Genomic DNA, 9,005 nt, shown 5'->3' with positions numbered 1-9,005 from the left:
CTCCAACTCCTGATTTCGGCTCAGGTCATGATCTTAGGATCCTGGGATTGAGCCCTGCCTAGGGCTCTGAGCTGGAAGGGCATCTGCTTGGGATTATCTCCCTCTCTCTCTGCCCCTTCTCCTCACTCTCTAATAAATAAATCTTTAAAGACACATGTATATTGGCAATCAGGAATGATGAAATGAATTTTTAAGTAGATGGGGAAAATGGTCAGTATCCAGAAGACAATCATTAATTGCAATTCACCCCGACAAAATCCACTTGCATCTCTATGGACGAGATTCATTTGTATGTAGAAGTAATGGAAAGCCCTATCAAATCAGATGGCCAGAACTGGTGCCCCAGACAGGATTGCTGGTTACCTTACAGGATACCTGGTTACCTTACAAGTTTCCTGACACATCCTCTGTCCTGCACTTATCAACACCTGACCTTCTTTGCCATTTTGCGATTCGCTTATTTCTTCTCTCTCTCCCTTCACCCCATGCTTGAATGTATCTTGAGGGCAGAAATTCTGTTGTGTAACAGCATCTAGAAGTGTCTGGCACATAGCAAGTGCTCCCTAAATGTTTGTGGATGCCCCTTCCAGTGTCCAGGGCAATTTGTATTTCAGGAAGATACAAAAGAGGTTCTTGCTGAACCCAAAGAAATAAATTCTGACAGCCAATGAGGAGGGGGCATTTGTGGGAAGGAAAGGGGATGGGGAGGTTCATCACCCGTTAAATAATCAGGACCTCTGTGTAGCCCAGAAGCCACACCACCCCTTGACCTCCCAAGCCCTGAGGGTCCGAAAGGGACCTGAGCCCGGGGTTGGTAGGGAATGTTCTCTGGCTGAGGCTGCTCTGTGATACCATCTTGGGTGAGTCGGAGGGCACTGAGGGGCAAATGTGACTCCACTACTCACAGTCTCTGAGTCTGTCCCCTGGACTCGAGGGTCGAGGGTCGGCTCACAGAAGTCACCCTCAGTCACCTTTCAGACCCACGTTATGCACAGCCAGTCAGGGGCCCAGCCTCGCCAGAACCTCTGTCTCCTGTCCCTCACCCCCCACCCCTTCTTGCCTGCCTTTCTTTAGGAGCTGCGTCTTCAGGGCCTCGGGGGAGCCTGCGAACTGGGGCGTATGACATCCTGGGAGGGTGGAAGTGCCCTTTTCCCTCCCGGAAATCCCCTGGAGAAAGGCGCCCTCGCCGCCCTTAAGTCTTCTGGTCCCTGGACGGAGCCAGGGGCGTGAGTAAGTCCGGGGTTATGGAGGGAGGGGGCGGAAGGTGCTGCGGGGGTGGGGATCTGCTTCCCACCGAGGCGGGGCGTGGGGGTGAGGGGCGGTGGCTGGGGAGGAAACGTGAATCACCACATGACAGAAAGCAGGAAGAGGGAGGCGAGGGAAGGATTAATCCACAGACATTTCCTGCGCGCCTACTGTGTGTCAAACCCGGTTTGGGCTCTAGGGACACAGTCAGGAACAGAGCGGGTGTCCCGCTGTGCCGCTGCAGGACGCGGTGGAACCCCGAGTCTGAATAAATGGCTGTAACACACATACAAATGTGAAGTTGCAGTTTCGACAGATGTTCGGAAGGAGAACGCGAGATGCGTGCGATCAGACCTTGCGATAGCCGGATTTCACCTGGTACGGGCGCCAGCAAACAGATCTCTAAGCCAGTGCGGGAAGGCGGGCTTGACTGCTTCGTGCAGGAAATGCACAAGGAAGTGTATGCAGAAATGCCAGGGTGCTGGCAGATACGCCAAGTCTCAACGTCGACTTGAATCGTAAATGAATGCACGCATGCACGAGTGCTCGGCCGGGGCACGAATGCCTGCGGGTCGAAGTGAGAGTTCTCCATTCTCCAGCACGCTGCGCGCGCCCTCTGCCGCCACCTCGGCGCCTCGCTCCGCCCCTTCGAGCCAGCGCGCCTTTCTAGTTCTTCCCAACACCCAGCGCGAAACAAAGCCCGCCCTCCTCCCTCCCCCCGCCCCCTCCCTTTCCCTCTCCCCGCCCCCTCCCTTTCCCTCCCCCCGCCCCCTCCCTTTCCCTCCCCCCGCCCCGCGTGCTGTTCGCTACGCATGCGCACACTAGAGCTATTCCGAAGAGGTTTAGTTGCAAAACAGGGAACGAGCAGTCAGGATGGCCGAGCGGTCTAAGGCGCTGCGTTCAGGTCGCAGTCTCCCCTGGAGGCGTGGGTTCGAATCCCACTCCTGACAAGAGCCGATTTTTGTTTCTCACCAACAGCTGTAGATCAACTAGGTGATACTTGACACATTCTGATAGCCTCCGTCTAATCTTTTTTTTTTATTATGTTATGTTAGTAGCCATACATTACATCATTAGTTTTTGATGTAGTGCTTCATGATTCATTGTTTGCGTATAACACCCAGTGCTCCATGCAATAGTGCCTTCCTTAATACCCATCACCGGGCTAACCCATCCCCCCACCCACCAGCCTCCATTTAATCCCTTTACGAAACAAGTATTTCCTTCTTAACAGGCATTTTCTTCCTAATGACATTAATTTGACTTTGGAATGTAAAAAGAAAGCCCCAATCTGTACCGCAGATCCCTTTTTAGGGAAGTCAAACGTACACGCTCCCCTCCAAGGTTGCGGGAGGAAAAGGGCAAAACGTAGGAGTTGTCAGAAGTGGGATTCGAACCCACGCCTCCAGGGGAGACTGCGACCTGAACGCAGCGCCTTAGACCGCTCGGCCATCCTGACTTCCTGAAGACTTAGCTGAAGTACTCCATGTAGTTGCTATTTCCATGCCACGCGCCTCGAAAACGAGCCGAGCAGTTGTGAAGTAGGCGGCAGCTCTGGGTCTGGACGGGCGGTCTTTGTCGTCCGCAAGTAAAAACCACCCGTGTTGCCGAGACTTACTGTTAACTTTCAACTGATTCGGTCTTTTTTCTAGGTATGTGTTAAGTGGAAACTCTGTAGCCTGAGCAGAAACGAAAAACCAGTGTACCCTGCCATCGATCGAAAATAACCCTAAAAATAAACGCAATGGAAACGAAACTATATTGTTAAATTCTAGCCACTCGCCAAGGTTCGGAACCTGAAGATGTGATGTTATTTTTAACGACTGCTATTATCCGTGGCCAATGTCGGGACTATTGCTGGGCCCCTGAGGGTAGTGGGGGGGGGGGGTTAGACGATTCTTTTTGGAAGGGAGGGGCTCTGTGATGGACTTTGCCGTGAGCTCCTCAGGACTGGAAGCCGTGGGAAACGGGATCCCATTCCACACCTGTTTAACTGGAGCCTCATCCAGAGAAAGTTGGCTTTTATACCTTTTTGATACATTGAACAGGGGAAAAGTTGGAGGCTGTTAAATTTGGAGAAGAGACCAATTATCTGTCTACAAAAGCCTGATGTGTACAAGGGTTTGAGATTGTGTCCGTCTATCCTTCTTGCTCCAGGAACTGGGGTTTGAGGTGGGCATGCAATGGGTGGGTAGTTACAGAGGAAGTTTTCCATAGAAAAAAGAGCTTGGGGGCGTCTGGGTGGCTCAGTTGGATAAGACTCTGCCTGCTGCCGGGGTCATGATCCCAGGGTCCTGGGATTGAGTCCGGATGGGGGCTCCTTGCTCAGCGGGGAGCCGGCTTCTCCCTCTCCCTCTGCCTCTGCCTGCTCCCCCTGCTTGTGCGCTCTCTCTGTCAAATAAATACATAAAATCTTGAAAGGAAAGAAGGAAAGAAAGAGGGAGAGAGAAAGGAAGGAAGGAAGCAGGAAAGAGAGAGAAAAAGAGAGAGAGAGAAAGAAAGAAAGAGAAAGAAAGAAGAGCTTGTTGGAAAGGAAACAGGGTGCCTGCATAGATAGTGATATCCCGGTCACTGGAGGCATTGAAGACAAGGCTTGGAGAGCCTCTTGGGGGAAAGGCCAGTGAGGGGATTGGAGAGTCCCTGTATTTGTGGGGTTCCCCAGCTGAACGCGAGAAGATATCTCATTGTGGTTTTGATTTGCATTTCCTTAATGATTAGTGGTGTTGAGCATCTTTTCATGTGCTTGTTGGCCATGTGTATATCTTATTTGGAGAAATGTCTGTCAAATCTTTTGCCCGTTTTTTTCACTTTGTTTTTGTAATTTGAGTTGTAGGGGGTTCTTTGCATATACCATAAATTAACCCCTCGAGTCAGATATATGATTGACAAATATTTTCCCCCATTCCATAGGTCACCATTTTACATATTGTGTCCTTTGATGCACAGAAAGTTTAATTTTGATATTGTCCAATTTACTTATTTTTACTCTTGTTTCCTGTGCCTTTGGCGTCATACGCTAGAAATCATTGCCAAATCCAAAGTCATGAAGATTTTTTTCCCTATGTTTTCTTTTAAGAATTTTATAGTTTTAAACTTAATGTTTAGGTTTTTGTGTTGCCTTTTTTTAAAATTTTTTATTTACTCATTTGAGAGAGAGAGCGAGAAAGCCAGCACAAGCAGGGAGAGAGGGAGAGGGAGAGGGAGAAGCAGACTCCCCGCTGAGCAGGGAGACCGATGCGGGGCTCAATCCGAGGACCTGGAGATCATGACCTGAGCTGAAGGCAGACGCTTAACCATCTGAGCCACCCAGGCACCCGGTCCTTTTTTTTTTTTTGAGATTTTATTTATTTGACTTTGACAGAGAAAGACACAGCGAGAGAGGGAACACAAGCAGGGGGAGTGGGAGAGGGAGAAGCAGGCTCCTGGCTGAGCAGGGAGCCCGATGCAGGGGCTCGACCCGAGGACCCTGGGATCATGACCTGAGCCGAAGGCAGCCGCTTAACGACTGAGCCACCCAGGCACCCCGTGTGTTGTTGCTTTTTAAAAAAAATTTATTTACTGGGGCGCCTGAGTGGCTCAGTCGTTGGGCGTCTGCCTTCGGCTCGGGTCATGATCCCGGGGTCCTGGGATCGAGCCCCGCATCCTGCTCCCCGCTCCGCGGGAAGCCTGCATCTCCCTCTCCCACTACCCCTGCTTGTGTTCCCTCTCTCGCTGTGTCTCTGTCAGATGAATAAAATCTTAAAAAAAAAAATTATTTACTTTAAGTAATTTCTACTCCCAATGTGGGGCTTGAACTCATGACCCCAAGATGGGGTCACGTGGTCCTCTGACTGAGCTAGCCAGGCTTGGAGTTAATTTTCACATATGGTGTAAGGGAGGTCCAGCTTCATTTTTTTGCATGTGGACATCCCATTTTCCCAGCACTGTATGTTGAAAGACCGACCTTTTCCTAGTGAATGGTTTTGACACCCTTGGTGAAGCCATTCGACCATATATACAAGGGTTGTGTGCACTTTTTAAAAACTAAGTGTTTCCTTGGAATAGCCTCATTTTTAAAACTGTAATAAATGTATTTTGAGAGGAATGTTATAATATGGCTATAATAGGACACCTGCATCATTACCTGTAAATAGAAGGTCACAGTAAAAATAAGCATAATGGGAACAAACCCCTGCCATTAAATTCTAGCCAGAATCTTTGCTCACTAAAAAGAGATGAACAGAATTAGATGTTAAAAACATATCAGCACCGAAGGAGCCTTTCTCATTGGCATAATTAGATTGAAAGCGAAGTTAAAAACAAAATGCTTGTAATGAAGCACCTGAAGTATTTGATGACTGCCCCTGGACCATCAAAAATTATCTCACATTCTGCACAAAGGTCATTCCTGGGGGGAGGTGCACTGCCCTCAGATCCTAAAGGGGGGGTTCTTTCAGTGATGCCTATTCCCCAAGCCTCTCCCACCACTAGTCCATACCTCCTGGGGTGGGGACTGCAATGGACTGAAAGATGCTCTGGTCTCCAGCTCCCTCTGGAGAAGGTAGGAAGGGGCAGAAGCAGCTGGGCCAGAAATGGGAGGGAGACACGCAGTCAGGCCTGCCTCTCAGGATTCCTGCTGGGGATGAGAAGCTGTAGACATTGATTCTAGTTCTGCTGATGTCTGTAATTCAATTGGTGACCCTGGGCAAGTTTCTGCCCTTTCTCCAGCTTGTTTACTCATCTGTAAAACCAATGATGAGCAGCCAGTTTGGAAAACAGTTTTGCCATGTCTTATAAAATGGATGATACACATACCATAGACTCCAACAATTCTACTCCTAGGTATTTATGCAAAAGAAATGAAAATATATCTTCACACAAAAAAACCTGCATGTGAATGTTCATAGCGGTTTTATTTATTTTTTTTATTTTTTAAAGGATTTTATTTATTTGACAGAGACAGAGAGCACAAGCAGGGGGAGCACAGGCAGAGGGAGAGGGAGAAGGAGCCTCCCCTGCTGAGCAGGGAGGTGGATGCAGGGCTTGATCCCAGGACCCTGGGATCTTCATAGCCACCCAAACTGGAAAGTACCCAAATGTCAATCAACTAGTGAATGGATAAAGATATTGTGGTATATCAATACAATGGAATACATTCAGCATTAAAAAGAAACAATCTACTTAACCTATGCTCAACAGCATAGATGAATTTCAAGAGCTTTATGTTACATGAAGGAGCTTTTCACAAAGGACTACTGTATCAGTTTCCTCTTGCTGCTGTAACAAATTATCACAAACTTAGTGGTTTAAAAAACCACAAATTTATTCTTTTTTTATTTTATTGTTTTAAATATTATTTATTTATTTATTTGACAGAGAGAGACACAGTGAGAGAGGGAACACAAGCAAGGGGAGTGGGAGAGGGAGAAGCAGGCTTCCCGCCGAGCAGGGAGCCCGATGCGGGGCTCGATCCCAGGACCCTGAGATCATGACCTGAGCCGAAGGCAGTCACTTAACCAACTGAGCCACCCAAGGTGCCCCCCAAAGAATTTTTTTTAAATTACTTACAAAGCAAGTCTCTGCCATTTTTACATATCATGTGGTAGTGAGGGAAGAAAACAAGATATGCTAGGAGGAGCACCTGGCTGGCTCAGTCGGAAGAGCATGCTATTCTCCATCTCAAGCTTGTGAGTTCGAGCCCCACATTGGGTGTAAAGGTTACTTAAAAAACAAAACAAAACAAAAACTTAAAAAAAAGGAGACATAAGCTAAGATACTCAAACTCTTCTCAGTGATCACCTGGAGGTGAAGGTGATGACGGAGCAGAAGGAAGGAATGTGAGGACAAAGCACAAGCTGACCTCCCACAACCGCCGTTCTCACCCCGACCCCCACCCCACCCCCCGCTCTTGGTGGGATATGTGTGACAGTCCTCCAGGAAACTTCTAACTTTTTAAAGATTGTATTTATTTAATTTGAGAGAGAGAGAAAGAGAGAGAGAGAGAATGAGAGCACGAGAGGGAAGAGGGTCAGAGGGAGAAGCAGACCCCCTGCCGAGCAGGGAGCCCGATGCGGGACTCGATGCGGGACTCCAGGATCATAACCTGAGCCGAAGGCAGTCGCTTAACCAACTGAGCCACCCAGGCGCCCCGGAAACTTCTAACTCTCTTAAGGTTAATGCTTTGCTAGAGGGAAAAACAACCTTAGCTTGATAATAGCAAGGCCTCCAGTATCTTGAGGGTCTTCTTTAGCATATGAAAGTCCTTTAAAAAAAAAAAGATTTTATTTATTTGACACAGAGAGAGCGCGCGTGCGCAAGAGCTCGCGCGCACAAGCAGGGGGAATGGCAGGCAGAGGGAGTGGGAGAAAAAGGCTTCGCAATGAACAGGGAGCCCGACATGGGGCTTGATCCCAGGACCCTAGGATCATGACCCATAGCTGGTCAACCAACTGAGCCACCCAGGCACCCCTATGAAAGTCCTTTTAGACACCTCCCTTTTTCCTTACCGCCCCCAATTACCAAGTATATGATCAGTCACCCCTCAAAATCCCAGGTCAGCAGCTCCTTCTGCCCTTGGGTCCTGTCCCTGTAATTTAATAAAAGCACCTTTTTGCACCACAGATGTCTCAAGAATTTTTGCTTGGCCCTCAGCTGCTCCAGACTTCACCAACCTTCCAAAATACATCAAAGGTGCAGGTTTGGAGATGTGTGTGTGTGATGTGCAATGAAATCAATTAATGAATTAATTATGCAATTGAAAATAAAGACATTAGGGCGCCTGGGGGGCTCAGATGGTTAAGCGTCTGCCTTCGGCTCAGGTCATGATCCCAGGGTCCTGGGATCAAGTCCCGCGTCGGGCTCCCTGCTCTTTGGGAGCCTGCTTCTCCCTCTGCCTCTCTCTCTCTCTCTCTCTCTCTCTCTCTCTCTCTCTCTGTCTCTCATGAATAAATAAATATTCATGAGCATAGGGCCCTGAGCATAGGGCCACGGAAAAGTGTTTAATCGATAGTTGCTGATTACAATCAGTACCTCCCAGAGTTGGCTTCTGGAAGCTGCTTGTTGGATTAGCCCCAGGGGAACTTTTATGAATTTTTTAAAAAATTGTAAATCAAGGGGCGCCTGGGTGGCTCAGTTGTTGGGTGTCTGCCTTCGGCTAAGGTCATGGTCCCAGGGTCCTGGGATTGAGCCCCGCATCGGGCTCCCCGCTCAGTGGGAAGTCTGCTTCTCCCTTTCCCACTCCCCCTGCTGCGTTCCCTCTCTTGCTGTGTCTCTCTCTGTCAAATAAATAAATAAGATCTTTTAAAAAAATTGTAAATCAAAAGATATAACTGCCCTCCAAAGTTTTTTTTTTTAATAATAAAATCCACCCCATTACCAAGGGTTTAAGAACCAGGTGAACTGGGCCCTGGCTCCCTCCTGAACCTCATCTCTCCCCAATCCCTTCAGCTCATAATCTTCTGTCCTTCCTCAAAGACCCCAAAGTCTTTCCTGCCTCAGGGCCTTTGCACATATGGTGGCTTTCTCCACTGGATTCCTATTCATCCTTCAGGTCTCTGTTTAAATGTTTATACTTTCCCTGACAACCCCCAACCCTCAATTATTCTTTCCCATCGAGCCCTGCTCTTTTCCTGTAGTAATACTATCACAATTGATAATTATCAATTTATCTGCAGGCTTGTATATCTAGTCTGTCTCCCCCATCAGACTTCCTAAGGGCAGGGTCTCTGGTTGGATGGCTCATAGCTCTGTCCCCAGTGCCAACCACAATCAAGGTACACATT

The 9,005-nt window shown here is 48.3% G+C and overlaps 2 non-coding genes across 2 annotated transcripts; one reads left to right on the top strand and one right to left on the bottom strand.

Moving 5' to 3' along the window:
• The first annotated feature begins 2,112 nt into the window (after positions 1 to 2,112).
• TRNAL-CAG (transfer RNA leucine (anticodon CAG)) lies at positions 2,113 to 2,195 on the top strand. The gene has a single exon. It is a non-coding gene; the product is annotated as a tRNA-Leu (tRNA).
• Positions 2,196 to 2,621: 426 nt separating this feature from the next.
• TRNAL-CAG (transfer RNA leucine (anticodon CAG)) lies at positions 2,622 to 2,704 on the bottom strand. The gene has a single exon. It is a non-coding gene; the product is annotated as a tRNA-Leu (tRNA).
• Between the last annotated feature and the right edge of the window lie 6,301 nt (positions 2,705 to 9,005).

Source organism: Eumetopias jubatus, unplaced genomic scaffold, assembly GCF_037043125.1.
Source record: "Eumetopias jubatus isolate StellerSeaLion01/CBP00866 unplaced genomic scaffold, mEumJub1_p1.0 scaffold_10, whole genome shotgun sequence".
NCBI lineage: Eukaryota > Metazoa > Chordata > Mammalia > Carnivora > Otariidae > Eumetopias > Eumetopias jubatus.
This window is presented reverse-complemented; position numbering and strand designations above follow the sequence as displayed.